This window comes from Gallus gallus, chromosome 2 (assembly GCF_016699485.2).
Source record: "Gallus gallus isolate bGalGal1 chromosome 2, bGalGal1.mat.broiler.GRCg7b, whole genome shotgun sequence".
Taxonomy (NCBI): domain Eukaryota; kingdom Metazoa; phylum Chordata; class Aves; order Galliformes; family Phasianidae; genus Gallus; species Gallus gallus.
This window is the reverse complement of record NC_052533.1, coordinates 121867678-121881723: the sequence shown is the minus strand read 5'-3', so window position 1 is coordinate 121881723 and position 14046 is coordinate 121867678. Positions and strand designations below refer to the sequence as shown.

The 14046-nt window shown below is 37.4% G+C and overlaps 1 protein-coding gene across 21 annotated transcripts in view; it reads right to left on the bottom strand.

The window, feature by feature from the left end:
- The window catches only part of RALYL (RALY RNA binding protein-like), a 380415-nt gene that overhangs the window by 308910 nt on the left and 57459 nt on the right, over nucleotides 1–14046 (bottom strand). The window lies entirely within an intron of this gene.

Below are 14046 nucleotides of genomic sequence, written 5' to 3'. Positions count from 1 at the left end.
TCAGGCTGCCCAGGTCCCCATCCAACCTGGCCTTGAGCACCTCCATGGATGGGGCATCCACAGCATCTCTGGGCAGCCTGTGCCAGCGCCTCATCACCCTCATCATAAAGAATTTCTTACTAATATCTAAACTAAATCTCCCCTCTTTTAGTTTAAAGCCATTTCCCATTGTCCAATTCTATTATTCCTCAGTCTCAATCTGTGTAAATTAGGCCAGAATTGAAAAACGGTTGTTTGTCTTGTGCATCCTAACACCCCCCCCCCCCCCCCGTACAAAAAAATGTATTGAATACTTAAAATTCAGCAGTTTGTGTAGTTAGTAGGATATTATTCAGTTGTTTTGGTATAGCCTGAGGAATTTTGCTTAACTGAGTCTAACAGATTTTCAGGTCATCTGCTTCTAGTGTTGTTGTTGTTTTCTTTTTTCTTTCTTTCTTTTTTTTCTTTTTTTAACCTTAAATAAAAGATAGCACAATTTTCCAGAGTCTATGGAGTTACTATTAACTATGAAACTGAGAAACACTGCTCCCTAATAAATTCAGTCTTGCAATTAAAATCAGACATACAAGTTTGAAATTAAACTATGTAAGACAAGAAGATCTTTGGTAAAGCATGGGCTCACAGGCTTGGAAATCAACTAATTCTGATATTTCCAAGGATTCTGAATATTATCTTTGAAATGCTTTTGGCACATGGATAGAGGCAACGTTACCCCTGCTCCCTGTGCCACTGTGGACACCAGAACAGATGGTTCTTGGCTGTTCCCACTGACTGCAGAAACGCTTGTGCTACTGTTGCCTCTGTGTGCTTCCTGAGTGGCAATAGGGAGAGTCACTGGCTTCTCAAATGCCTATCCTCATTCTAGGAATGAGTTGTTTCAGGGTTGAAACAAAAGGTTTGATTATCTGCTCAAGATTATTTGAGGCTGGCTATAATTAAATTTTGGAGCCTTACTGAGTAGCCTGTTTCTTTGTTCATTTTAAGCTGGTCCTTTGAAGATGTTCCATTAAGTTAAAGGAAGTAATTGCATGTGGCTACAGGTAACATTGATCAACAACTTAGATGCGTATTTTGACAATGCTAGTAAATATCCTATTTTTTTTTTTTTGGTTGTTTTTTTTTTTTCAGAACATCACTTAGTGCATGATCCCATTGCATCAATAAATGAAGTGTATAGCAGGTTATTTTTGATAATCAATGTTTTGGCTAGATATTTTTCTAGAAAATAGCTATTGAACCATAGCAATAATGATCAAATATTCACCCACACCCCACTCATAATTTATTTTGAGTTTATCTAAACTTGCCTTGTCTCTATGTTTGTTCTGACTCTTAATAAAAGAGTCAGGACCTGGTGCTGACTACAGGCAGACCCATTAAAATCACCCTTTAGCTCCAATGACTTCTGGAGAGTCTGATGATAATATGTAATCTCTTACTGTGTTGTGAAATACCTTGGTGCTGACAATAAATGATGATTTGAATGCAATGTGTACTGAGGAGAACAAATGGATATCAGAAGTCATTTTTACTCCTTTGATGTGTAGTTAGGGTTTGCAAGAGGATTATAATGACACTGCACTGACTGTCACATTTCACATCCCCAGACTACCACAGGATCTGGCTGTGCAAGTCACATGAATGCTGTCAAGTAAATCTCTCAGTCTTCTAGTTTTCTGATTCTGGTATTAGGTATTCTGTAGTTTTCACTTTATTTTGGTGGGACTATTGAACAATTAGGGTTTTTGTATTATTTCTGCTCTAACAACACAGTTTCTTAGTAGATTACTTAGTTATATATTATTATTTCCTGGAAAAGCAAAGCACATTTTTAGTTACTTCTTGAGTTCTTCTGGAGACACTTAACTTTCAGTTTCTCCAAATTTGTGATTGCAAGACTTAAATTTCAGTTTCTCCAAATATGTGATTGCAAGACATTCTTTCATTAGCTCTACTAATCAGATTCACATTTTTTTTAACATCAAAAAATATCTATAAAAAAAGAGAAATATCTAAAAAAGTACAAAGTTGTAATATGAACATTCCCTGCGATTGATTTTACCACATGCCTCACATCACTACATGCATCTGTATTTGAATGTAATTTCACAGTATTTAAGGAATTATTACAGCTGTTTATATTAAGGGAGAAAGGAGATTTATACCTTGGAAACATCTTTACTACATTTGTGTTTCACTGGACAAGCTGAAATGGTCAAGCATTTCTATTCTATGAGATTTGGTCTAGTAGAACTGAATCATCTGAAATCTGATTTCAAATAATAAAATAATCCCCAGTTATATATATATATATAAAAAAGTCCATACACAGGAGGTATGCATCTTTTCTAAGTCCTTTAACATGAATACTTAGAAAAACTGTTGATATTTGTCATTCATACAAACCTCCAGAAATGCAGCCTGAATCCTTAGTGGTTGTAGTCACATTAATACTTCAAGTACAAAAAGGACTCAAAACACTTAAGGTGTTACTACCCTGTTTAAAGAGCTTGAATTTCAGAATCATAGAATGGCTAGGATTGGAAGGGACCCCAAGGATCATCAAGTTCCATCCCCTCTGCCAAAGATAGGGCCACCGACCTCCAGATCTGGTACTAGACCAGGTTGCCCAGGGCCCCATCCAACCTGATATTGGACATCTCCAGGGATGGGACATCCACAGCCTCTCTAGACAAAGTCAAGAATTGTCCTGGTATTGACTTTCTTAGTATTGATTTCAGAATTTTAGTAAAAATTCTGATAAGTTGTAAGTAGGAGGTAGAGCCTCTTTCAAGCACAAGGTTTATTCCTAATACTTCTGAACAGGTGATTTATATTTTAGTAGTAATACACTACTACTAAATAGACAATAGATGACTTTAAATACATGCCACATTAGAAAAAAAAATAAATCCTTGCATAGCTGTGTAAGTTAATAAACTTATATATTTGTTGAGAATAAAAATAACATACAAATCTTTTGAAAACAGTTACGATGTTCTTTATTCCAAAGCCTCACTTTTCTTCTCCACTGACTTTTATTAAAGTACAGTCTTGGCTCAATTATCTTTGAGTTTACATGTGAATTGCTTGCTTTGTGAATTTTTGCATCTCTCCTGTCTACTGACATAATAGGAGTCTTGAACACCATTGCTCTGGTCTTGTATTAAACAGTAGAGCAGTTTCTCAGATAATAAAGATATCTTTATGAGCACTGGAAACAATTCAGCCTATATGGGCAGTAGGCTAGAAAACGCATACTAAAATCTATCAGGCCTACAATGACCTGAAAATTGTGCAGTGCTTTCCTGAATGCTTAAAAAAACACCCAAAACTGTTAAAAGTACACTGAATCACTACTAAAAGTTTTATACATTGCTGGAAGGCAGAAATTCTTTGTGAGTGCTTATGCAGCAATGAATGTTCTCTCCTGTATTAACATCTGACGTTTCATTAAAAAATGTTGTAAGTTTCCTTTATTTCCATTAGAAAAACAAAACTGGATTTTTTTGAGAAAAAAAATATTTTTTAAAGGCATAAGAATAAGAAATAGGAATACCTAATTATAAATATAGAATGACTGTTCTTAGCTTCATACTTAGATGATTCTTACATATGGTATTATTGCAATGGGTAAAGCTGTGTGCAGCTTTTCACAATAAACTCTTGGTTTTAAAAATACAAATTCAATAAGTGGAAAAAAAAAAAGGCGAGTTTCTTTCAGTTCTGCTAAACATTAAGGAATACAGTCTCTCAGAATATCTATAAATATCAAGTAATATCAAGCTTTTTAACCAAAAGCATTTCAATTTTTCAGTCTGCAACTGTTTTTCTTGTCAATATTTTCTCTCATGTTGCTCTAGATAAACACTGAACACCTCTTCAAAATGGCCAGATTCAAACAATACATTTTGCTTTTGTCAAAACAAAACACTATGTTAGCTTAAACTGCATTTTTAACTTTCTTAGACAGGCACTACCCTCCACAGCGCATTACTTATCCAGCTCCACCAGCAATGTGTAATGTTCCCTACTAAGAATATTGACATTTAGTTGATTTCATTTTTACAACAGAAAAATCTCTGGAGATTGCCATTGTGACCAAAAATCTTTTCATTCCAACTGTTAGAAGATACATTCAGCAAACAATAAGACAGAAAGAAGAAGAAAAAAGAGCCTCATTGCACTATCATTTAGAAATCCAAGAAAGCCTTCATTCCTGTTATATTCTTGAATATGAGTCAGCATACTAACCATCCTAAAATTCAGTTCAAAGCAGAAAAAGTGCTACTGCATAAACATTATACCCTACACTATGACTCAAACAGGCTCAGTTCACCCAGACTAATTTATTTGCTGAAATCACGCAGCTGCTCCACAATTTGGTGCTCAGAGTAAGACACAGCAAGAGATGTTCAAACACTTACATCTGTCTCTGATTAGCTATCTTGGAAACTAATTAAGCAATCAATAAACAGAACAAGTACAAGTCAATGGCATCTCTGATAAGCATGCATGATCTTAAACCTAAAGCAACATAGTTGTCAGCAATTACAAGGAAAGCTATACCATCCTAAGGTTCATTAAGACACACTTGTACAGCTATTAAATGCCCATCTACTAATAGATTTTGTACAATACGTATGCAGGAGGGGGTTGGGAGGGAGATTCTCTAGCTTTACGGGTATATGGAGTAAATTCCATGTAGCCATTAATAGAAATAAGAAATACGAGACACGTATATCATTTTTATATGAAGCATAAATAAAATGTTTATATTAATCATAACAAACCACTTCAGTTTAACTTATGTAAGTAATTCTTATGGAAAGTATTGGACTTCATGAATTTAGTATGTTGCTGTGGAACCATTACATCTCTTTCTATTGTAAAAATTCTACATCTGAGCATTAAACACATATCTACACACCAGAAATCTGTGCTACCATTCAACAAGACCTGGAAAGACTGGAGAGTTGGGCAGGAAGGAATCTGATGAGGTTTAACAAGAGCAAGTGTAGAGTCTTGTATCTGGGGAGGAATAACCACATGTACCAGTACTGGTTACGGACTTACCTGCTGGAGAGGAGCCCTGTGGAGAAGGACCTGACTTTTCTGGTGGACAACAGGTTGGCCATGAGCCAGCAGTGTGCCCTCATGGCCAAGAAAGCCAATGACATCTTGGGGTGCCTTAAAAAAAGCATGGCCAGCAGGTCGAGAGAGGTGATCCTCCCCCTGTACTCCTCCCGGGTGAGGCCACATTTAGACTACTGTTTCCAGTTCTGGGCTCCCCAGTTGGAAAAAAAAAAAAAAAAAAAAAAAAAGAGAAAGGCTGGCCTCTCCTAGGAGTCCAGAAGGCCACAAAGATTAAGGAAGATTAAGACTAAGGGAGCACTGGGTAAGGCCCTTTGCAACCTGATTTAGCTGTGGTGTCCCTGTTCATTGCAGAGGAAGTGAACTAGATGGCTCTCAGAGGTCCTTTCCAACTTTAAGTATACTATGATTCTATGATTTCCCATATGAGGAAAGGCTGAGTAACCTGGGTTTGTTCAGCCTGGGGAAAAGAAGACTGATAGGGATTCTGACACATGTTTACAAATATCTATAGGGAGGTGGGAGGCAAATGTATGAGGCCAGGCTCTTCTTGGTGGTGTGGAGCAATAGGACAGGGAACAATGGCCTAAAACTTGAACATGGGAAGTTCCACACTAACATGAAGAAGAAGCTTCTTTATGGTAAGGGTGACAGAGCACTGGAACAGGTTGCCCGGAGAGACTGTGGAGTCCCTTTCTATGAAGATATTCAAGACCTGTTGGACGCCTACAGGTGTGACCTATTGTGGGGTACCTGCTTTAGCAGGGGGTTAGATCTCTTAGATCTCAGTGATCTCTTGAGGTCCCTTCTAACTCCTGTGATTCTGACATTCTGTGAAACAGGACCTGACTGATTTGAATCTTTGAAGGAGTTCTAACACATGAATTTGAAGAAAACACTTTGAACTACCTGCTTATCTCAAAACCTGTGCAGTTATAACTTTAAGCTAAGCAAAAAGGTAGGATTAATCAAATCACTGAGGATACTACATGTAATTACAAGGCAAAACAAGGAAAAAAATAATCCTGCCCTAATTGGGAGTCTTATTAATAAAACAATGGAAATAATGTTACTTTTCATTGCCTTTCCCACTGGATGATGCTTGATAAACCATTATAGCTGCTGCCTCTAAAATTCTGGGATTTTTGAGCTCTATATTACAAGACGGGCTTGCAAATATGTGTTATTCTTTCCATTGATATTTACCTCATTTAATATGAAAGGACTTCAGTTTTATTTCAACATGACTATGTCTTTAAGAAGAGTTAAGGAAACTGTAATCATTTGCCTTTGCAACTGAAATATCTGTGAAAGGGTTTAACATTATGCTAAATCTTTCCCAGCATTAGTACTGGCAGAAACCCAATTAAGTAATTTGAGCTTTCAAAACTATATTTTCCTCTTCATAAATAAATTTTAAAAAGCTATTTATATATCTGCAGCTCAGAGTTGAGGGGTTTTTGCAGGTGTCTAAAACTGATTAAGTATTCAAGTTTTTCAAGGATGGGCACCATACCTATGTGTTTAAATGTGCTTCACAGCATACAAGAGTATATTGAAGCAGAGGTATCATTAATAAAAGAAATCTAGAATGTCACTTTCCTGAATTATTAGCGTCTAAAATTGTGATCTGAATGTTGCATGTAATATTACCTGTATTCTAGACAGAAGTTAAATTGCCATCACAGTGATTAAAAAGGGGACATTTCTTTAATAGAGTTAATAAATGGATCAGGGTGACAGTTCAGCAAGGTAGATAAGCACTGATGGATTTAGCACTACGCTCCAGGTTAGCCACGTCTAATATCTAGGACAGTATGTAAAAAACAAGACCTGTCTTTTGAAATAGAAGAGGCAATTGTCAGTAGGCAGAATGTAATTTTCCACGTTGGAATGTGGCCAGCACAGTGGGTGCTCTACTGCGCTATCCTTCCAAAATGTATCTTCTGCTCTTTAATGACTACAAGCAGTCAGAAGGTTGGTTTTATGTCTAATCTGAAATCTGGCAGCAAGCTCATAAGAGCTCTCATCCAAAACACTACAGTTTTCAGAAAGTTTCAAATGACCCAGATGTCCTTGTAAGGAATCATTTTTAATCACAAAAATACATAATGGTTATAAAAAAGTTTTTTTTTTTTTTTTTTTTTAAAAAAAAAGGTAATATTGTCAGATTATCAGCCTTGAAAATAGCACTTTTACCAAGGTAACATCATTTTCTGTCATTTGTGTCCATCTGTGGTTTAATAATAAAATCCTCCTTTTGTTATTGGAAGGGTATTATTCTAAGCTTATTTTCAAGGCATATTGAAATGTAGCATCATTATTTCAATATTTTAAGTTAAAGCCATCAGCTATAACGGCTCCTCACACATTAACACTATCACTTGAAAAATGATGATATTAAAACTTTTTTTAACATGTATTTCAATTTTGTTTTTTATTCTTAGTTTTATTCTGGTGAAGAGAACCCACTGAATTTCTCTTTTTAAAAAAGTATAAGATGCAATCAAACAACTTGAAGATAATTCCTATTGATCCTATTTTTCCAGTTCTTCTCTCTTTTATTTTTTCCTTTTCTTATCCCAGTTTCTTCACCTGATCTTCTTTGCTCTTTTCTTATCATGTACTCCTGCTCCTTCCTCGCTGCATCTCAGTTCCCAGACTTTGTTCTCTTTCTAAACTTCACCTACTTTCTATGACCTTCGAAAGTTGCTCATTTACAGTCACTAAGAATCATTCACTAATCCAAAAAAGCAAAGCAAGAAGTAGTAAAAATCAGTAATATTAATTCTGCTGTGTTCTGTGTGATTGCTTAATTAGACTAGATGACTGTTTTTATTGAGAAGCTATTACGTTATCTGTTTGCACAGCAGCCAGAAAAATGCCCAACTCTATGCCCTTTCTCTTCATATTACTGCAAAGTGCAAATAGTTCCACTGATATGAATGGAACATCCTTGCTGTAAAATTAAAATAAACCCCATAGGTTTCACTGTTACAGTATCACCTTCAAAGACCTTACAATTTAATGTGAGTTCTCAGAAGAGCTTACAACTGCAAAGAACTTATCCACATGGGCAATCAAATTGGCTTAATTGTGGCTGCTGGCATTTGTAAAACTGCTCACTTGTGTAAACTTTTGACTGATCAGGATTTAATATGTGGCATGGTGACATGGCATATTGACAGGGGCCAAAAATATAGAATAGAACAGTGTAAATTATGAATATAATTTCACAATCAAAACCATTTAGAGTTTGAATTTGCATCTATTCCCACCTTGATGAACTGGTTCTTTCGCTTTTGACATATAAAAACCCATACTTGTGAGTGGCTGTGGTGGTAAAAAAAAAAAGAAAAAAAAAAAAAAGTGCCCAATGATTCAATGATTTATTCCTCAAAATAGCCTTAATTCTCTTACCTTGATCAAACTGTTTTTATAAATATTAGAATTAGTATTAAATTGACAACGAATGGCGACAGTGATTTGTCCTGATAAGGCCAACTGTGTAAATCTTGGTCCTTGAACCTGTAATGCTCAGCCACAAAAATGACACCAAAGATAGTATCAATAAGAGCAAAGCAGCATAGTGTTACAAGACACGAGCTCTAGCACCACCCTACAATTGCCATTGTAATTCAATACTAGCACACTTCCTGACACGGCTTTTGTTTGGGCCAATTAGCACTTTCCCAAGAACGACAAAAAAAGGTTTGGAAGACACTGTTTCAAAGGAACAAGTCAGTATGGAAGAGACTTGTTTAAAGAGAAAGTCAAGACATGTTTCTGGAGAAAGATTATCCCTATATATGTAAACTGTGCTACAATGTGTCTGTCAAGACAGGAAGAAATGACCAGTACTGGCAAATCTTCAGGCTACCACTGAACATGGGGACAGACTATTTCATGGCTGTCAGCTAGCCAGACCCTATGGTGTTGAAGTGAGCCAACAGGACAAGACACGTACACAAAATCTTTCAATCTGAGAAACAAAAAGATGCAAAATATTCCTCAATACTGACAGTCCCAAAAATTTTTTCAGGGCTATATCTTTGTTTCTGTTAATGAAATGCTGCCCTTTCTCCAAAATTCTGCAGCTAACAAAGCAGTACCACACTCAGTGCCACCTAGGAAGGAAAAGGCCATGATGACATTACAACAAGGGGTTGTTTCAGGAACAGAAGGGAGATGGAGGAAGCTTCTTTCCCAATAAGCATTCCTTCTCCACGCTATAATCAAAAATTTCTTCTGCCTGGAAAAGTAAAAAGGTAGAGGAACTGTAGTATGCTGATTAAGAATTTCACCTTAAGAAGGACAACAACAATTTTAAACTGTAACCAAATCCAAGCCCTATATCACAAGTAGTCCTTAAGGCTGGGACAGTTGAAGTTCTCATCCCTTGTGAGTGCTGTGCTAAAGTGCTGTGGTAACAGAGTAAGATTGTCCTATATTTGGATGTTGCTATTTCTAATGTGAGTGCATTTTTATCAAGCATATTCACCATACAGTGTTATTAGTTTTAATTATTTTCAGTATTAAAGGCCCATGACACTATTAGCTGACCATTAAAAATCATCTATAGCTCATTATCAATGATTAATCACCTGCTGTCTTGTAATTAATGTTTATTAGGGGAACAGCAGTTTAATAGCTGTTCCATATTTTCTGCGCTAGGCAAGAACACTTAAAAGACAGTTACAGAGGACTAGAAAAAATTTAAATTATATTTTTGGATATTGATACTTAAATCTCAGGAATTAACCTCTTGTTGAGAAGTTAATTTGCTAGCTAAAAAATGTTATGAAAGGGAACCACAATAATTATATGTTTTGCCATAATGATAGTCTCTTAGTAAACAATTCCCCTTTTGTGGAGGCTACATACATTTCCAGACAGGTGAGTCTGGCCATGATAGTATCAGCTTTCCATACTCCAGTACTCTTTTCTCAAGAGTTTTGCTACAAGAAGCTACCTTTCACTTTCAATTTTCATTAAAAATTAGTGTGAATTTTTAACTCTTTTTTTTTTCTATTGTTATTTATAGCCATTTAGGTATTTCATTACTTTTTTTTTTTTTTTTTTTTTTAATAAGCAAATACTTATTTCTGCAAATTTATGTCTTTGGCTGTGTCATAGATTAAAGGGTAAAATAACCAGTGAAGTAGTGGAGTTAAAAATTATTTCACAGCTTTTATTTATAGAAGTACCTATTCAGCTACAAACTAAAGTCAGTATTAAGGCATTTTGAAAACAATGATTTTAAAAATCAGCAATTTTTTCACTTCAGTTATAAATCTTTTTAGACAAAAAGAGCCATGATAGGTAAAGTGATCTCATCTGCTGACATGCAATCTCCATCTGCTGTTTTGAATCTCTGGGATTTGGGAAATCAGTATATTACATCCACGGTAGCAGATGCTTAATTTTGGAGGACTTCTGAACACAGTGGAGCAGCACAGTACATTCACAAAATATTGTGAACACGATGTATGTTTGTCAATGCAAAAAGAATTTTTAGCTGTAACCTGCCTGATCTTCACTGAAATTTCTTCTTACTATTGAATCATAGGAATAACCATCCCAAGACGTACCATATTGGCTTTGATATCTGTGGGTGGATGTAACGCCTCTTTGTTCCAACATTTGGATGAAAAAGGCTGCACCCCAGCTTTCTCAAAACACACCCCATTTTCTGCTGGTCCCAAGAGAAAAGTCCCATCCCAGCAGGTGGCAGCTCCAGTATATACTCCAGAGAGTATTTACCTTGTTTTCTTTTTCTATTAGTTCTGGGCAGAGTTTCTAAAACCTGATTGTTCCAATGATCCAGGATCTTATTTCCTATCAAAACTTATCCTCAGTCATTCTAGATGCATTTGTTGTACTGCTCAGGCTGCATTTTGATTCATGTGTTTGTTTTTGTTGTTGTTGTGTGTGTGTGCGTGTTTTATTTCACTAAAATTTACATGTACTGTTCTACCTACACACAGCAACCTCTTCTCAGCCTTCAGGTGACTGGTATCAAAGCTTCTGTCTCCTTAGTCATCAATTTTGCAGCACTTCTCTTCACTAATTCCCATCTGAAATCTTGTTTCCTAAGCAAAGGTATTGTATTTCAGTAGAGGCTTTCCTGTGCTTGATTAGAAGATACAGATACTCTTGCTCTGTTGAAAGCCTCTCTGATAAATTTTTGTTAAATATTATCTTTCTCATGGCTGCAAAATATTTGTGCTTGACAGTTCTGGAGTGATCCTGAGGTCCAACTCTTTCCCAGTGATTTACTACAGATAAACTCTAATTTATACTTAGAGGTTTCATTAAATAACCTTGTCTTGACTTTTGCAACTATTGCACTTCTGCCCATTTCTATTACTCCAGTCCTTGATGCCACATATTTCATTTATGATATATTCCTTTAGATTAAAATAATGAAGGATAGCATTATGCTATTAACAATCTCTATCAGGGCTCAGCTTTTATACAAGGGTTGTGGACTGCAACATTAATCAAAGCTGATACTGGAGAAATCCCTGTGAGTCCCTCCTTGGTGTGGCAGTTTTCTCTTGTGCAGTCTTGCCACTATTCTATTCTTTTTAAATCAGAACAGCTAGCTCCCTTCTTCTCCTACTGTTTATTGTTTGACACCAGAAACACCATCAGCTAGCAGCTTTAACCAAGCACTTAAATTCCATAACACATTATCAACTCGATATGGACACACTGTGCTATGATTCATAGAATCATAGAACAACAGAATGGCTTATGACTCTGTGATTCTATGGCTTAGGTTGGAGGGAAACTATAAGATCAGAGAATCATAGAATGGCTTGGATTAGAAAGGATCTCAAAGATCTCCTTGTTCCAACCCCCCTGCCATAGGCAGGGTTGCCACCCACTAGAGCAGGGTGCGCAGGAATGCATCAAGCCTGGCCTTGAATGCCTCCTGGCATGGGGCATCCACAGCTTCTCTGGGCAGCCTGCGCCCATGCTTCACACTCTCTGAGTAAAAAAATTATTCCTAACATCTAACCTAAATTTCCCCTCTTTTGGCTCAAAGCCATTTCCCCTTGTCCTATCATTATCAGATTGTGTAAGAAGTCAATCCCCCTCCTGCTTGTAAGCTCAAGTACTGGAATGCTGCAATAAAGTCTCCCCAGAGTTTTCTTTTCTTCAAGCTGAACAAACCCAACACTCTCAACCTTTCTTCACAGGATAGGCATTCCAGCCCTTTGGCCATATTTATGTCCCTCCTCTTGGCCCATTTCCAACAGCTCCATATCCTTTTTGTGCTGGGGGCCCTAGGTTTGGACACAGTACTCCAGATAGGGCCTCACAAGGGCAGGGTATAAGGGGACAATCCACTTCCTCTCTCTCCTGGCCACCCTTGTGTTGATGCAACTCAGGATACTGTTGGCCTTCCACACACTGCTGGATCATGTCCAGCTTTTCATCCACCAGAGCCCCCCCCCCCCCCTCCAAGTCCTTCTTAGAAGGGCTGCACACAATGAGTTCTTCTCCCAGTCTATACTCATACTGGGGATTGCCTCAATCCAAGTGCAGCATCTTGCACTTGGTCTTGTTAAACCTCATTAGGTTCTCCTGTACTCACTTTTTGAGCATGCCCAGGTTCCTCTGGATGGTGTTCCTCCCTTCTATTGTGTAGATTGCACCACTCACCTTCGTGTCATCAGCAAACTTGCTGATGGTACACTTGATCCCACTATGTCATTGATAAAAATGTTGAAAAGTGCTGGTCCCATGACAGAGCCCTGGGGGACACCACTCGTGATAGACCTCCATCTGGATGCAGAGCCATTGATAATAACTCTCTGGCTACAACCATCCAACCAACACATTATCCACCTAATAGTCCAACCTTCAAATCCATATCTCTCCAATTTAGAGATACGAATGCAGTGTAGGACCATGTCAAAGGTAAATGGCATCAGTTGCCCTTCCTTTGTCTACCAATGCCATTACTCCATCCTGGAAGACAACTAGATTGGTCAGGCACAACCGACCCTTGGTGAAGCTGTGCTGGCTATCTAGGACCACCTCCTCATCTCGCATGGACCTTAACATCTCTTCCAGCATAATCCACTCCATGATCTTCCCAGGCACAGACATGAGGATCACTGGCATGTAGTTCTCCAGCTCTTCCTTTCTCCCTTTCTTAACAATGAGAGTGATGTTTCCCTTTTTCCAGTCACTAGGAACTTTGCCTAACAGCTAGGATTTTTCAAATATGATGGACAGTGGGCTTGGCAACCACATTATCCAGTTCCTTCGGAACCCTGAGACGAATACCATCATATCATAGAGTCATTAGGGTTGGAAAAGACCTCTAAAATCATCTAGTCCAACCATCAGCCTACCACTACCATGCCCACTAAACCACGTCCCTCACTGCCACATCTACATTGTTCTTGAACATCTTCTTGGGTAGCCTGTTCTACTACCTCACCACTCTCTCTAAGAAATATTTCCTAATATCCAACTGGAATGTCTCCTGGCACAACATAAGGCCACAAATTCTTGTCCTGTCTCTGTTACCTGAGACAATAGGCCAACTCCTACCTTTCCGCAACCCTTTTTCAGGCAACTAATTGTAGAGAGCAATAAAGTCTCCCCTGAGCCTCCTCTTCTCAACACTGAACAATCCCAGTTCCCTTAGCTGCTCCTAACATGTATGTGGTAAAAGAGAATTTCCATTATTTCAACCTTTTGTGGGATAAATCACTAGTAATCTCCACTGCAGATTCTTCTGACTGTCATATGCAAGAGCTCTTTGGCACTAAATATATACAAAAATAATTAACTAATATCAACTCTAATTACTTATATTCAGTTATGATCCTTTTGAATAAGAATGCTTTCTGAGAGAATGCTCTTAGGTCAAAGAAAGGAGAGCTAACAAATGCCCTGTATATGCTGATCAGTTATTAGCTGCTTATT